General features: G+C 42.5%; 1 protein-coding gene across 2 annotated transcripts in view; it reads left to right on the plus strand.

The window, feature by feature from the left end:
• The first annotated feature begins 6445 nt into the window (after positions 1-6445).
• Positions 6446-16853, plus strand: part of LOC115151573 (jun dimerization protein 2) — a 28316-nt gene continuing 17908 nt past the window's right edge. The window contains exons 1-2 of one of the 2 annotated variants that reach the window (XM_029695660.1): positions 6446-6552; positions 9244-9297. The gene's annotated coding sequence lies outside the window, so the exon portion shown is untranslated. The remainder of the gene's footprint in view (positions 6553-9243; positions 9298-16853) is intronic. The other variant, XM_029695745.1, reaches the window with a different exon arrangement.

Here is a 16853-nt window from a genome sequence, read left to right on the forward strand (position 1 = left end):
CATTACACAGTCCTATCATACTGGAATAGTGTTCCCATTACATAGTCCTATCATACTGGAATAGTGTTCCCATTACATAGTCCTATCATACTGGAATAATGTATGATTTCACCTTCCCATTCCTCATGATTGGTCTCCTATTACGATATTCCTAAGCATGTGCTATATTTACAGGTATAAATCAATGTCATTTGAGTTTACAAGGCATCGTCACTAGACACGGGTGACGCCCCAGCTCTGAGAACATGGAGAAGTGAAAAGCACAACCTTGTGCGTGTGTGGAATGAGACGGTATAATGGAATCAGATGATAGTAAGCGGAGAGGGATAGGCAAAGCAATGTACTGCAACGTCTTTGTTGTCGTAAGCTACATGTAAAACTGTTTCCAGACCCCAGTTTAACTTTGAATGACATCTGTTATGGTCACCATTAAAGCAACATCAGTTTGACAACTGTATTAGGAGATGAATTGGCACAGGTGGGTGGCAAAAACGTTTACCATCTGTTTTCAGCTTTTTGCTTGGTAACTGAAACTAGATAGAATATGCTAGAGCAATGAGTGGAAGGACTCGTGTACCTCATGGAGGTTTCTAACCTGAAGAATAGATGCTGAGCTGGAGCGGCATGCACCAAACATGTTTGAGGGAGGACGGATGGACAAATTCCAATATATCTTTGCATTTATTATGTTCATATCTTGTATTTTTCTATCTTAAAATGGATGAAATCGAAAGGGGCACGTGCACTTGAATCCTTGACAGGTTTGAATGTTTTATTAACTTTAGGCCTACTGTTATCCACTACTTATTCTCAGTTCCATAATATGCTATTAGAGTTTGACGTTTGTCATCACGCCCAGCTAAGAATGGTCAAATATAGAACCGCTGTTAATAGTGCAGCCAGAGACTGAAATAAAAATGTCTGAGAAAACTCATCCTTACAGACAGACAGACAGACAGACAGACAGACAGACAGACAGACGTGTTGATGTGATTGACAGACAGACAGACAGACAGACAGACAGACAGACAGACAGACAGACAGACAGACAGACAGACAGACAGACAGACAGACAGACGTGTTGATGTGATTGACAGACAGACAGACAGATGTGCTTACGTGACAGACAGACAGACAGACAGACAGACAGACAGATGTGCTTATGTGACTGACTGACAGACAGACAGATGTGCTTATGTGACTGACTGACAGACAGACAGATGTGCTTATGTGACTGACTGACAGACAGACAGATGTGCTTATGTGACAGACAGACAGACAGACCGACAGACAGACAGACAGACAGATGTGTTGACGTGATTGACAGACAGACAGATGTGTTGATGTGACTGACAGACAGACAGATGTGTTGACGTGATTGACAGACAGACAGACAGATGTGCTTACGTGACAGACAGACAGACAGACAGATGTGCTTACGGGACTGACAGACAGACAGACTTACAGATGTGTTGATGTGACTGACAGACAGACAGATGTGTTGATGTGACTGACAGACAGACAACTGTCTGGGATTTATTTTAATGGAAGAAAAGGGAAGGAAGGAGTGAATTATGGAAGAGTGACATAAATAAAGAGGTCTGTCCATCTGTTGTGGCTGCAGCTGGTGTGATGATACAATAGACAGAGAGTGAGTCAGAGAAGTGTCTGTGCTGGAGGTTTGTGTTATATGGGGTACTCCCCAGAGACATAAACAGATACAGCTGCAGCCAACCAATGTCAGCATGCAGAATGCATTAATGCAGAAGTACCATATCATATCATGACTCGTGGGTTCATTGAGGAGCTGGGCAGTAAGGCACATAACTTGAACATAAACCTGGTACTATTACATTTATGAGCAATAACGTTCGTTTTTTAGAGCATTTGTGAACGAATGCTTCATCATTTCAATTAATAATAATTAATAATAAGGGTACATTTCCTGAAGTTAAACACCATTTCACTTACAGTTTCTACCTTGGTTCTATCTATTTTCCCACCCACACAGAACGAAACGCAAATGAATTTGGCTTTACGCCTTTCTATAGAACCACTGGTTGAGATTCTCATCCATCATCCACCTTTTGGGCAGATGCTGGCGAGAGCAGCCAACCTCATAGATAGAGGTATTTTCAACCTGAGGCTGAATCCCAAATGCCAGCCTATTTATTCCCTATTTAATGCACTATTTTTTGACCGGGACCCATAGGGCTCTGTTCAAAAGTAGTGCACTATTTAGGGAGTAGGGTGCCATTTGGGACATAGGCAATCTCACACCACAGCCTTGATCATAGTGCAGAAAGACATCAAGAGCAGATGCTTTTAAAGTGGGCAAAGGAAATGCAATCTTTAAACAGTAATTTTTCATTTCTGATTCCTAGACCGATTTATTTCTACTTGAATGAAAATGGTTCTATTCGTTTTTTCTGGCTTTTGGAAGAGATGAGAGAATCTCTCTACACTGTAATATAACCAATGGAAGTCTGATAAATTAACACCGTTTCATGTTACTTTGATTTGTCTCTATTTAGATTCAACAAATGTATATTAATTAACGGTTGGCATATTGGAACTTCATCATGCCCAGAGAGAGTGGTATATTTTCACAGAAATGTCATTCTTGAAAGCTTACTGTTTTTGGCAGCATAGTGTTATACTATGGGGCTTCTCCCCCAGTGAGACCCTACAGTGCTGACTCGGCACACGGACCATGTGTGTTCCTCTACTGATTGATATCTCTGGCTGGGCTGCCTCCCTCCTCATCTGTTTAAAGCCTTTGCCCAGACAGACACAGAGGGAATACAGAGCCTTGACTCTCTGGTTACCTACAAAATGACACCCTATCCACTATAGAATGCATTACTTTTCAACCTTAGCCCAGGGCACTATATAGGGAATAGGCTGCCATTTGGGATGCAGATAGGGAAGTAGACTAGAGCCAGCCAGATAGGGAGTAGACTAGAGCCTGTCAGATAGGGAGTAGACTAGAGCCAGTCAGATAGGGAGTAGACTAGAGCCAGTCAGATAGGGAGTAGACTAGAGCCTGTCAGATAGGGAGTAGACTAGAGCCTGTCAGATAGGGAGTAGACTAGAGCCTGTCAGATAGGGAGTAGACTAGAGCCAGTCAGATAGGGAATAGACTAGAGCCAGTCAGATAGGGAGTAGACTAGAGCCAGTCAGATAGGGAATAGACTAGAGCCAGTCAGATAGGAAGTAGACTAGAGCCAGTCAGATAGGGAGTAGACTAGAGCCTGTCAGATAGGGAGTAGACTAGAGCCAGTCAGATAGGGAATAGACTAGAGCCAGCCAGATAGGGAATAGACTAGAGCCTGTCAGATAGGGAGTAGACTAGAGCCAGTCAGATAGGAAGTAGACTAGAGCCAGTCAGATAGGGAGTAGACTAGAGCCTGTCAGATAGGGAGTAGACTAGAGCCAGTCAGATAGGGAGTAGACTAGAGCCAGTCAGATAGGGAATAGACTAGAGCCAGTCAGATAGGAAGTAGACTAGAGCCAGTCAGATAGGGAATAGACTAGAGCCAGTCAGATAGGGAATAGACTAGAGCCAGTCAGATGGGGAGTAGACTAGAGCCAGTCAGATAGGGAATAGACTAGAGCCAGTCAGATAGGGAATAGACTAGAGCCAGTCAGATAGGGAATAGACTAGAGCCAGTCAGATAGGGAATAGACTAGAGCCAGTCAGATAGGGAGTAGACTAGAGCCAGTCAGATAGGGAGTAGACTAGAGCCAGTCAGATAGGGAGTAGACTAGAGCCAGTCAGAGAGGGAATAGACTAGAGCCAGTCAGAGAGGGAATAGACTAGAGCCAGTCAGATAGGGAATAGACTAGAGCCAGTCAGATAGGGAAGTAGACTAGAGCCAGTCAGATAGGGAAGTAGACTAGAGCCAGTCAGATAGGGAGTAGACTAGAGCCTGTCAGATAGGGAGTAGACTAGAGCCAGTCAGATAGGGAGTAGACTAGAGCCAGTCAGATAGGGAGTAGACTAGAGCCAGTCAGATAGGGAATAGACTAGAGCCAGTCAGATAGGGAGTAGACTAGAGCCAGTCAGATAGGGAGTAGACTAGAGCCAGTCAGATAGGGAATAGACTAGAGCCAGTCAGATAGGGAGTAGACTAGAGCCAGTCAGATAGGGAGTAGACTAGAGCCAGTCAGATAGGGAATAGACTAGAGCCAGTCAGATAGGGAGTGAGTAGACCTGGGCATTGACTCTCTCTCTCTTTCTCGTTCTCGTTCTCATTCTCATTCTCTTTCTCTCTCTCTCTCTCTCTCTCGCTCTCTTTCTCTTTCTCTTTCTCTCTCTCTCTCTCTCTCTCTCTCTCTCTCTTTCAAATTCAGATTGCTTTATTTGCATAAAATACAATTTGTAGATATTGCCAAAGCAGTATAGGGGTACAGCGTTTCAGTAAATCCAGTACAATGCAATGAGGATAATGAAATCCTGTTCATTTCAGTAGTAATAATAATAGTACATATAATCATGGATACAGGTACAATACTACTGCTGTTGTATTGGGGAATCTTAGGATGATACATTTAATTAAATGTATTGACCACCATATCTCTCTCTCTCTCTCTCTCTCTCTCTCTCTCTCTCTCTCTCTCTCTCTCTCTCTCTCTCTCTCTCTCTCTCTCTCTCTCTCTCTCTCTCTCTCTCTCTCTCTCTCTCTCTCTCTCTCTCTCAGGAACTGGACATTAAATCACGGATGGTGAAACCAAATTAGAATCTATAAAAATAAACAGAGGAAGGGACATTTGTGGTGGAAGTCCAGATAGAAGTACAGTTGTTCCAAGTGGCCCACGGCTGAGGACATCCTGATCATGCAGGACTGTCGTTGACTCCAAGTGCCCTACTAATATCTAATGAATCAAGACCCAAACAGATTCCTGTCTTGTGTAGAAGTACAGCTGCTCTTGATAGAGGTGATTAAGGATAAATACTTCAGTTACCGATGCCAAACAAACATATTTTATATTTTTTAGTTCATCTGTTGATATTTTATACGTTACATTGCATTGGCATTGTAGTTGTTTAGCATCCACTTAAAGTATTATCATTGATCAGAGTTGGTATATACAGGGTTAATAACCTAATGACCAGTAGCTCATGTCACAATACAAAAATACATTGTCCCACTAGAGGGCGCTAATACTGCAAGGAATATTCCTGAGTGGCTCTTCAAATAAACAACCAACGTTGTCACAACCAACCAAGTAATTTATTTATTTATTTGCTTGTTAAATTGCCTTGCACATTTCCCTTGCAGATGGCCAGCCCTTTAGGGTCTTACATTAGACTAGAATACACTATATCAGGTCTAGTCTGTAACATGTATATATCATAAAGTATACGTGAGCTAAGGTTAAGTTAAAGTAGCCTCTTGTAGTAATAAAGCAAAGGTTAGAGGGTCAAAACAATCGTTTGCAAAACATCTACATCCTAAATATCTTATTAGTAACAGTTGAAATCTATCCCCTGGAGTCGTAAGAGGGCACCAATAGAATTCCTGAACCCTTTAATTAGGATCCAAGAACACCAAATAAGAGCAGGTGTGACCATAGCACGACATGCTGAATGGAAATCTATATGAAAACACAGACATGGAAACTGTGTCAACAACAACAACCACAACAACAACAAAGCACTAATTATAGACCATCATGTTTCCAAAATCACTTTCTTTGCTAATACATATGTATGTCAAATTTATAAATAAGTAATACATTTGTGTTTATAGACATCATTTGGTGTTAAAAAAAAAAATGAACATGAAAACAAAAATGCGCTTTTTTTGGTCTTAATTTAATGTTCGTGTTAGGCATAATGTTAGCAGTGTGTTTTTTTAATTAGTTTTTTATTTCACCTTTATTTAACCAGGTAGGCCAGTTGAGAACAAGTTCTCATTTACAACTGCGACCTGGCCAAGATAAAGCAAAGCAGTTCGACAACATACAACAACACAGAGTTACACATGGAATAAAACAAACATACAATCAATGATGCAGTAGAAAAAAAAAGAAAAAAAAAAGTCTATATACAGTGAGTGCAAATTAGGTAAAATAAGGGAATTAAGGCAATAAATAGGCCATGGTTAAGGTTAGGGTTAAATGTACGTTTGTTTTTTTAAATCACATTTTAATAAGAAGTGAAATTGTAGAAAAATAGGCTTGGTTTATGACTTTGGTGGCTATGGTAACTGGTGACGAGTCATCCAACAGAGGAAGCCGGAAGTTTCCTCCCATCAGAATGTTGTGTGTGTTTTTTTTTTTTTTTGGTTGCTAGGGGTGGAGCGAACAATGCTGATTTATTTGTTTTTCTTCTTCTTCTTCTTCTTCCATTTAGCCCTGCGGTCTATTTCTATCCACGCTTACGTCTGGAACAGCAACTTCCGCATTCCCGTACCCTCCCAGATACTGATCAGTATTTAAACGGACTGACGCAACGATTTTTAGTCTTCAAAAAACGTAGCTACGTCCGATTCACAAATTACAGACACACATTATATCACCTCGGATATTGGACCTAATAAAAAGGTAAATTAACCAATTACTTTTGGCTAGGTTTATGAAACTTCGACTAAGTCGATTAACAGTTAATTTTTGTTACACATTATATATATAAAAAAAAAAAATCTGAAAAGTTTTTGTTTTTAATCGTTTTCATAATTGTATTATTTTACAACGAGGATAATTTACGAGTTTTAGCGTGCAATCCCGAGATTTACAGCACTTCTACTATTGTCATTTGTTTGTCGTGGATTTTTTTATTTATTTCATGTGCACAATATCTCTTTGTTGTTAGGTAACGTTAGATTGTTATAACTGCGTTTTAAACCTCCTTCAAACGGATACAAAGTATCGAATGAATATCCCGTGCAGTTTTGAACACTATTGTAGAAATTTGCGAAAATACATTTCTCGCTGTTACATTAACGAAGCGGTGGAAGTCTGAATTTTGTCCACGCTGCCAAGTTCAACGTTACGTAAGTCTGTTATAGACGAAACATTACTGTGGGCTATCCGCAGTAGCCTATTTAGAACAGAACGTCTAGAATAGACCGAAATACATTCTTTCATAGGATGGGGAGAAACTTTTTGCTTTAGTTTTCTTGATTATTTTTATTTGTGTGGGAAAAGAAATCAGCAAAATTGCATTCGCACTTGTTTCACTTTGCTTTGTTAGGCTACTGTAGCAGGGTAGAAGCACACTCAAGTGTACATGTTTCACACAGACAGTTTGATATTTGTTTGACTTGACGTTACAAGGGCTAATTTGTAAACTCATTTCCATGTTCATGGGAATTCATTCGATTGCGTTTATGCTATGTTTATTATGATTATGAAGCATTATCAGCCTTATCCCTCCTCACCATTTAGAAAGTTCATATTATATCTCTATCTACAGTTGAAGTCGGAAGTTTACATACATCTTAGCCAAATACGTTTTAACTCAGTTTTTCACAATTCCAGACATTAATTCCTAATAAAAATTCCCTGTCTTAGGTCAGTTAGGATCACCACTTTATTTTAAGAATGTGAAATGTCAGAATAATAGTAGAGTTATTTATTTCAGCTTTTATTTCTTTCATTACATTCGCAGTGGGTCAGAGGATTACATACACTCAATTAGTATTTGGTAGCATTGCCTTTAAATTGTTTAATTTGGGTCAAACGTTTCGGGTAGCCTTCCACAAGCTGAATTTTGTCCCATTCCTCCTGACAGAGCAAATGTAACTGAGTCAGGCCTCCTTGTAGGCCTCCTTGCTCGCACACACCTTTTCAGTTCTGCCCACAAATTGTATATAGGATTGAAGTCAGGGCTTTGTCATGGCCACTCCAATACCTTGACTTTGTCCTTAAGCCATTTTGCCACAACTTTGGAAGTATGCTTGGGGTCATTGTCCATTTGGAAGACCCATTTGTGACCAAGATTTAACTTCCTGACTGATGTCTTGAGATGTTGCTTCAATATATCCACATAATTTTCCTTCCTCATGGTGCCATTTCTTGTGAAGTGCACCAGTCCCTCCTGCAACAAAACACCCCTGCAACATGATGCTGCCACCCCCGTGCTTCATGGTTGGGATGGTGTTCTTCGGCTTGCAAGCATCCCCCTTTTTCCTCCAAACATATTGATGGTCATTATGGCCAAACAGTTCTATTTTCGTTTCATCAGACCAGAGGGCATTTCTTCAAAAAGTACGATCTTTGTCCCCATGTGCAGTTGCAAACCGTAGTCTGGCATTTTTATGGCGGTTTTGGAGCAGTGGCTTCGTTCTTGCTGAGTGGCCTTTCAGGTTATGTCGATATAGGACTTGTTTTACTGTGGATATAGATACTTTTGTACCTGTTTTCTCCAGCATCTTCACAAGGTCCTTTGCTGTTGTTCTGGGATTGATTTGCACTTTTCGCACCAAAGTATGTTCATCTCTAGGAGACAGAACACGTCTCTTCCTGAGTGGTATGACGGCTGCGTGGTCCCATGGTGTTTATACTTGCGTACTATTGTTTGTACAGATGAACGTGGTACCTTCAGGCGTTTGGAAGTTGCTCCCAAGGATGAAACAGACTTGTGGAGGCCTACAATTTTTTTTTTCAGAGGTCTTGCTGGTTTCTTTTGATTTTCCCATGATGTCAGGCAAAGAGGCACTGAGTTTGAAGGTAGGTCTTGAAATACATCCACAGATACACCTCCAATTGACTCAAATTATGTCAATTAGCCTATCAGAAGCTTCTAAAGCCATGACATCATTTTCTGGAATTTTCCAAGCTGTTTTAAGGCACAGACAACTTAGTGTATGTAAACTTCTGACCCACTGGAATTGTGATACAATGAATTCTAAGTGAAATAATCTGTCTGTAAACAATTGTTGGAAAAATTGCTTGTGTCCTAACCGACTTGTCAAAACTATAGTTTGTTAACAAGAAATTTGTGGAGTGGTTTTCAAACGAGTTTTCATGACTCCAACCTAAGTGTATGTAAACTTCCGACTTCTACTGTATCTTCCTCCATCACTCCAGTATCCCTGCACATGTAAATATGGTATTGGAACTGTCTTTTTAAACATTTCCTGTATAGAGTATGCTTACTTACCTACTTTATTGTGTATTTCATATTTATAAACTTCTGACTTCAACTGTATCTATCTATTTGAAGCATGTTTATCCTATTTTGAAACTGAGGTTATATGAGTTAAAATAACTATTATTCATATGTTTTTGCAGTGTCCAAAACACTGCTCCACCATTGGTAGAAGAGGATTGCAGTCCAACTTGTGAGTAAGTAGCCTATTCAAGTCTCATCATCTTTATCAAAATAACCTTATAAAAAGGCTGCAGACATATCCAAGCTGTGTTTGCTCTCTCTCTCGCTCTCTTCCTGATATAACCATATTACAGTGTTTTATAGGGCCTGGTTATACAGTGTTTTACAAGGCTGTTAGGGTTCCATCAGGGAAACAAACTGCCTGGTGCATCTAGTTCATCTTGGAAATGGTCTCCGTCACTGGCTGTGTCTGAAATGGTACCCTATATAGTTCACTACTTTTGACCAGGGCCCATAGAGTGTTCCATACAGAGGTAAAACATTTTTTGGGAATCAAATAACAGGGTGGCTAGATTGAAGAACCTAAATAAATAAACTATATTTTGATTTGTTTAACACTTTGTTTTGTTTTGTTTAGGTTACTACATGATTCCATATGTGTTATTTCATAGTTTTGATGTCTTCACTATTATTCTACAATGTAGAAAATAGTAAAAATAAAGAAAAACCCTTGAATGAGTAGGTGTGTCTAAACTTTTGACTGGTACTGTACATATAGGTAGGGGTAAAGTGACTAGGCAATCAGTATAAATAATAAACAGAGTAGCAGCAGAGTATGTAAAGCGTGTGAAAGGGTGTCTGTGTGTGTTGGAGTGTTAGGGTTATATGTGTGAGTGTGTGGTTAGAGTCCAGTGAGTGTACATCGAGCCTGTGCAAGAGAGTCAGTGCCAATAATAAGAATAAAATAAGGGTGTCAATGTAAATAGTCAGGGTAGCCATTTTGATTAACTGTTCAGCAGTCTAATGGGTTGGGGGTAGAAGCTGTTGGGGGTAGAAGCTGGTACCAAAAGGAGCCTTTTGGTACCAAACTTGGCGCTCCGGTACCGCTTGCCGTGCTGTAGCAGAGAGAACAGTCTATGACTTGGGTGGCCTGGATGGGAGGAGGTTCAGCTCCAGTGACGTACTGGGCCGTACGCACTACCTTCTGTAGCGCCTTGCGGCCGGAGGCCGAGCAGTTGCCATACCAGGCGGTGATGAAACCAGTCAGGATGCTCTCGATGGTGCAGCTGTATTACTTTTTGAGGATCTGAGGTCCAATGCCAAATCTTTTGGGGAATAGGTGTTGTCGTGCCCTCTTCATGACTGTTGGTGTGCGTAGACCACGATAGGTCCTTAGTGATGTGGACACTGAAGAACTTGAAGGTCTCGACCCGCTCCACTACAGCCCAGTCGATGTGAATGAGGGCGTGCCTGCCCTTCTGTTTCCTGTAGTCCACAATCAGCTCCTTTGTTTTGCTCACATTTAGGGAGAGGTTGTTGTCATGGCACCACACTGCCAGGTCTATGACCTCCTCCCTATAGGCTGTCTCGTCATCATCGGTGATGAGGCCTACCACTGTTGTGTCATCGACAAACTTAATGATGGTTTTGGAGCCGTGCGTGGCGATGTGGGCGAACAGGGAGTACAGGAGGGAACTAAGCACGCACCCTTGAGGGGCCCCCGCGTTGAGGGTCAGCGTGGTGGATGTGTTGTTGCCTACCCTCACCACCTGGGGGCGGCCTGTCAGGAAATCCAGAATCCAGTTGCAGAGGGAGATGTTCAGTCCCAGGGTCCTTGGAGGGCACTATAGTGTTGAACGCTGAGCTGTAGACGGTGAACAACATTCTCATGAAGGTGTTCCTTTTGTTCAGGTGGGAAAGGGCAGTGTGGAGTGTAATAGAGATTGCTTCATCTGTGGATCTGTTGGGGCGGTATGCAAATTGGAGTGGGTCCAGAGTTTCTTGGAATGATGGTGTTGCTGTGAGCCATGACCAGCCTTTCAAAGCATTACATGGCTACAGATGGGAGTGCTACAGGGCGGTAGTCATTTAGGCAGGTTACCTTGGAGTTCTTGGGCACAGGGACTATGTTGGTCTGCTTTAAACCTGTAGGTATTACAGATTGGGTCAGGGAGAAGTAGAAAATGTTATTAAAGACACTAGCTGGTCAGCGCTTGCTCTGACTACGTGTCCTGGTAATCTGTGTGGCCTTGTGAATGTTGACCTGTTTAAAAGGTCTTACCCAAATCGGCTATGGAGAGCGTGATTACAGTCGTCCACTTTGCCTGTTTGATTGGTTCATCGGAGGGCGTAGCAGGATTTCTTATAAGCGTTCCGGATTAGTGCCAAGCTCCTTGAAAGCGGAAGCTTTAGCTCACTGCAGCTGTTGCCTGTAATTCATGGCTTCTGGTTGGGATATGTACGTACGGTCACTGTGGGGACAACGACGTCAATGCTCTTGTTAATGAAGCCGGCGACTGATGTGGTAAACTCCTCAATGTTATTGGATGAATCCCAGAACATATTCCAGTCTGTGCTAGCAAAACAGTCCTGTAGCTTAGCATCAGCTTCATCTGACCGCACTTTGGTATTGAGCGTGTCACTGGTCCTTCCTGTTTGAGTTTTTACTTGTAAGCAGGAATCAGGAGGATAGAGTTAAGGTCAGATTTGCCAAATGTAGTGAACTATATAGGGTGGGAACTATGGACGGGATTCTTCAATTAAGTATTTGTTGTCATTCAACAAGGGATGACTAGTTTTCATACAAATTTGTTCACTTGAAAAATTATGCCACAAACATTTAGATCAATTAGATGTAAATTTGCTTGACTAAGATTTCTTTGGCAAAAACGTTGAAACTGATGACAGATTTCTTGATTTATTTTAGATTAATTTGGGCCATTTTGAAGAAATGTACTGGCTATGTTGCTATGGTGGCTCAAGAGGGACAAACAACAGTAAAGTTTTGGCATTTAAAAAAAAAATTCAAGCGCCGGTCTTTAGGGAGTATGTGTGCACAGATGTTCGATTCAGACGAGTTCTGCTAGGAGCAAACCGAACGCATTTAGTCTGGTTAGGTTTGTCATTATAGCTGATAACATTTCATATTAGTGGACCTGACACTTATATGGCCTGGTCTGAATGCAGTGGAGACACACAGGGAGGTGGACATTCTCTTTGGACCGGCACACGTTCAGCATGTGGGCCAAGCCGAGCTTATTGTGTGCCCCAAAAGACCCAGAGGACCAAGTGGAAAAACAGTCGTTACAGTAGGTTTCTAAATAAACAGAGTCAAAAAAAAAATTTAAACTCACGGACGCTTAATCAAGCTCAAACCAAGTTTATTCACCCACTGGATCATACAGCTGCATAAGACAAGGGACATATTCACACAAGCACTGATATTTAACCTTTTCTCCAATGCTGAGCCCCTCCTTACACATCTGAACAGCCAATATACCTCTGTTGCTATCCAGAAGATTATTGATATACGTTCTTTCTCACTTCATCTAACCTGACCTCTGCCCCAAATTCCTCACTCCTCCCACAACTCACGGCTGTCATGGTGACTGGTACCAGACTGTGTCTCTTCTCCTCCCATAGGATCCCTGATGGCTAACGATAACATATCCTGACATAATGTAAATGTTATCCATTACCCTCTCTCCCTCAGTGAAATGAATAAGTATATTTCATGATTTCAAAGGTTTTAGAAATCAGAACCCATCACAGTAATAGACAGGCTCGCCCTCCCTTTAGTTTCTTATGTAACTTAATTGACTGTAATAGGTTCCTACAACCCTCTCCTGTCTATCGGGTAACTAATATCAGTAGATCTCTATAAGATGATGTAATTGGTGTCTATATAGACCAGAGGTGACTGGTTGTCTCTACTTTGTAGAGGTGGTAGTAGTATGATATCTGCATGGGGAACATGCTGCTGTGGACATGCTAAAATAATCTATGGGGAGTGACCTGTGTGTGTGTGCCCCTTCCTATATATGTGTATGGCTTTGTACGAGTGTGTTTGTGTGTGAGAGACTGCATGCCTTCACCTCATATGTGTATGCATTTCTTCCTGTAAGTGTGTGTCTATGAGTGTTAAGGGCTTTAAATGCCCCAGCATCTACCTGCCTGCCTACTTACAGTACCTACCTGCCTACCTGCCCGGGCTCATCCGTGGGATGGTTTCCACGTAAATGGGACACTGCTGTGGTTTATCTGCACCCTCCCCAGTCATAGACTGTGATCTCTGCTACCGCACGGCAAGTGGTACCGGAGTGCCAAGTCTAGGTCCAAAAGGCTTCTTAACAGCTTCTACCCCCAAGCCATAAGACTGCCGAACAGATAATCAAATGGCTACCTGGACTATTTGCGTATTTTTAACTTCAGTTTATTTTAGTAAATACTTTCTTAACTCTTATTTTTCTTAACTGCACTGTTTGTTAAGGGCTTGTATTCAGCATTTCACAGCAAGGTCTACAGCTGTTGTATTCGGCGCATGTGACAAATAACATTTGATTTGATTTTTTTATTTGATTAAGGGGTAGGGTTGGCAAGCAGCACTGATTTCTCTTGCTCTCGCTCTCTGGGTTTATTTTAAGTAGAAATGCCTTTCTCTCTGGAGAGATGGGATAGCCAAGCTGCCTGTCTGCTCCCTCCCTGACACTAGACTCATTGCAGCTAGCCATGCAACAACTAGACCTAGCTAACAGCTAGCCATGCAACAACTAGACCTAGCTAACAGCTAGCCATGCAACAACTAGACCTAGCTAACAGCTAGCCATGCAACAACTAGACTCATTGCAGCTAGCCATGCAACAACTAGACCTAGCTAACAGCTAGCCATGCAACAACTAGACCTAGCTAACAGCTAGCCATGCAACAACTAGACCTAGCTAACAGCTAGCCATGTGTTAAAGTTGCGTCTTATTCGTTTCTGGTATCAGAACAAAATAGTCAGCGCATAGTAACTTCTGATTTATCTGTACTTTAATTAATGCAAACACGTGTATGGTAAATATGTCGTTCGTATACGGTCTCTCTGTTATACCTCGCAGGGCAAACAGAGAAGAGAGCGTCACATTCTATTGTTCTCTCTTTTATACTCTGACAGAGATAGTTCCCGCTCAATGCTAGCCTGTCAGAGGGAGGAGGAGCGTGGTTTAAACTTGCTCCTCCTATCGTCGGCGTGTAGGCTGGTCCCAGCGTCGTGACGCACTTCCTGTCGCCGGGTGTCGTTCTTCCTGTCTTCAGCAGTTGATTTATCCGCAGTTCATATACTTAATATTGTAGCATAGCATCCCCAGTATATTATATAAGTTATGCAAACAAATAGCCAGTTCAACCCTAACACATGCAACAACTAGACCTAGCTAACAGCTAGCCATGCAACAACTAGACTCATTGCAGCTAGCCATGCAACAACTAGACCTAGCTAACAGCTAGCCATGCAACAACTAGACCTAGCTAACAGCTAGCCATGCAACAACTAGACTCATTGCAGCTAGCCATGCAACAACTAGACCTAGCTAACAGCTAGACCTAGCTAACAGCTAGCCATGCAACAACTAGACCTAGCTAACAGCTAGCCATGCAACAACTAGACCTAGCTAACAGCTAGCCATGCAACAACTAGACCTAGCTAACTGCTAGCCATGCAACAACTAGACCTAGCTAACTGCTAGCCATGCAACAACTAGACCTAGCTAACAGCTAGCCATGCAACAACTAGACCTAGCTAACAGCTAGCCATGCAACAACTAGACCTAGCTAACAGCTAGCCACGCAACAACTAGACCTAGCTAACAGCTAGCCACGCAACAACTAGACCTAGCTAACAGCTAGCCACGCAACAACTAGACCTAGCTAACAGCTAGCCATGCAACAACTAGACCTAGCTAACAGCTAGCCATGCAACAACTAGACCTAGCTAACAGGCAGGAGGTGACTCACTGGCATGAATACTGTAGGAGTGGTATAGAACTGTCCCAAATGGCACCCAATTCCCTTTATAGTGCACTACCTTTGACTAGGGAATAGGGTTCCGTTTGGGATGCATACTCTAGGAGTGAGTTGGAGCTCTACTCGACCCCTGACTAGTGTTTTCTAAGTCAATCCACATGGTATGTATAAACATTGTATCATAGGGTGCTTCCGAAATGGTATCCTATCCCCTATGGGCCCTGGTCAAAAGTAGTGCACTATATAGGGATTAGGGTGCCATAGGGCCTTGGTCTAAAGTAGTGCACTATATAGGGATTAGGGTGCCATAGGGCCTTGGTCTAAAGTAGTGCACTATAATATATTAGTGCACTACTTTTTATCAGGGCCCATAGGGAATAGGGTGCCATTTCAGGACACACACACTATGAGTTCTGGTTTCTGCAACTGACCACACCATTATGGTTAAAGGGAGAGGGAGAGAGGGACAATGTGTGTGTGAGAGAGATGTGGGGAGGACAGTCTAGATTAGGAAATATTAGAGACTAATTATGAAACATCATGGAATCCTCCTTGGCCAGAGTTACATAATCGACTGATTGCTTAAACAGAGAGGGAGAGAGACAGCATTAAATCTGGCTGGGGTTGTTGGCCAATGTGTTTATTTCAAGCATTGCTCAAATTGTCTTAGGTTATGTTGTATAGACCTACAGGGAACTTGTTTATCTTGTACTGCAGCGGCTGCGATCTCATTACTCCATACCTGAATGTAGCTAATCACAAGTCTGGTTATGAGTGTATCTGACCATCACTCTAGTGAATTATAGCCAATTGAGATGAGTGTAAACCACGGTTTTTTTTCGTCCCTCTTCTCCACTCTTAGACCATCCCACAGGTATAATGGCAGTGTCTGTAGAGAGAGACATGGGGATGTTTGGGGAAAGCACTCGGCCACTGATAATCACACGGCATAGTGCTTTGCCTTAGTCAGGATTTGACTGGAAAATGAATTGCAATGATTCTTGGACTGCGTTTCCAAATGTCACATTATTCTCTACATGGTGTAGTACTTATAGGACCCATAGGACTCTGGTCAAATATAGTGCACTACTTATAGGACCCATAGGACTCTGGTCAAATATAGTGCACTACTTATAGGACCCATATGACTCTGGTCAAATGTAGTGCACTACTTAGTTAATAGGATTGTATTTGGGACGAAGACTTGATGAAGTTCCTCTCTTGGATATTAACCACATCCTGTAGTCTCTTACATCATGTGATCATCTGCATTTTCACTAATACGAACACCAAATCCTCTACCGCCCTGCCACAAAGCCAGGCTAACGAATACCAAACCCTCTACCGCCCTGCCACAGAGCCAGGCTAACGAACACCAAACCCTCTACCGCCCTGCCACAGAGCCAGGCTAACGAACACCAAACCCTCTACCGCCCTGCCACAGAGCCAGGCTAACGAACACCAAACCCTCTATCTCCCTGCCACAGAGCCAGGCTAACGAATACCAAACCCTCTACCGCCCTGCCACAGAGCCAGGCTAACGAACACCAAACCCTCTACCGCCCTGCCACAGAGCCAGGCTAACGAACACCAAACCCTCTATCTCCCTGCCACAGAGCCAGGCTAACGAATACCAAACCCTCTACCGCCCTGCCACAGAGCCAGGTTAACGAACACCAAACCCTCTACCTCCTTGCCACAGAGCCAGGCTAACGAATACCAAACCCTCTACCTCCCTGCCACAGAGCCAGGCTAACGAACACCAAACCCTCTACCTCCCTGCCAC

This window comes from Salmo trutta, chromosome 1 (assembly GCF_901001165.1).
Source record: "Salmo trutta chromosome 1, fSalTru1.1, whole genome shotgun sequence".
NCBI lineage: Eukaryota > Metazoa > Chordata > Actinopteri > Salmoniformes > Salmonidae > Salmo > Salmo trutta.